The sequence below is a fragment of the Penaeus monodon genome, chromosome 30, assembly GCF_015228065.2.
Source record: "Penaeus monodon isolate SGIC_2016 chromosome 30, NSTDA_Pmon_1, whole genome shotgun sequence".
NCBI classification, from domain to species: Eukaryota; Metazoa; Arthropoda; class Malacostraca; order Decapoda; family Penaeidae; genus Penaeus; species Penaeus monodon.
Window position 1 is genome coordinate 15,923,482 of NC_051415.1, and position 961 is coordinate 15,924,442.

The window sequence follows — 961 nt, forward strand, 5'->3', positions numbered from 1 at the left end:
CCTCACACCTTTCTTCACTGTAAGCTTTTAAACTTGGTGGTATTTATGACCTTTATTTCAAAGCGTTTAACAACTGGCTTCGCACCTAAATTTTGACACACAGAATTTCAGTGTAGGAAACTAGTATCCAATAATGCTCTCTCCCCACACCCGTGTCAATTACCCCAGGTGAACCCAGGTCATGTCATTCACAGGCCAAGTCATCCCGGTTTTGCATGACTAAAATCCCTTGCCTGAGGGACAACGCTGCGGCAGAATTCTGGGCCGGACCGACGAGATGTCCAAGAGTGTGGCGTCCATATTACTGCGTTCGTGATTTGGACGTTTTAGTGGAGCCCCGGATGAAGATTTTGTTGCTGTTGTCTTGCTTGTTTTGCTTATTTCCCGGGTCGCTATGTAAATCTCGTGACCTGGATTATTGCTCTAATGTTCATGACGTCCCCAAGGTGATCGTAAAATGTGCAGCCCATTGGGTTCAAAAAAGACTAGGTACAGTTGTCAGGAATGTGAAAACTTGTTACAGGAGGCTGGTAGGTGTATGCAAATGAGGATGGATACTTGTTGCATTATACCGGCTCGGCGAAATGGCATATTGTTCTCCCCAGTGTCTTACATTCTGTTTAGGGATTCATTTTATATATGTGTTCGGGGTGCGCGGGGGGAAGGGAATGGCTGCATTCGATTTTTAAGCACATCAGTTTTGTGGAAATACGTATTCCTATATCATGTTCGTGCCCAAGAGAACGCCTTTATGTCTATTAGTTTCATGTTGTTTAAATATGTTTATACTCCGCCGATCCGGAAAGGGCCCTAAAACTGACGCTTGAAGGTTAGGTTTTTGCACACCTTTGACGGGGTAAAGGCGAGTTGGCGAGCGGTGATTTTTGTTAGTTTTTTGTTTCTTGAGAAGGTAGAAATATCGAAAAGGGGTTTTCCAGTGAAGCGGAAAAAAGGGTGTTAC

General features: G+C 44.3%; 1 protein-coding gene across 2 annotated transcripts in view; it reads left to right on the plus strand.

Annotated features, from left to right (window-relative positions):
• LOC119592560 (early endosome antigen 1-like) overlaps positions 1 to 961 on the plus strand; it is a 107,753-nt gene that overhangs the window by 3,769 nt on the left and 103,023 nt on the right. The window lies entirely within an intron of this gene.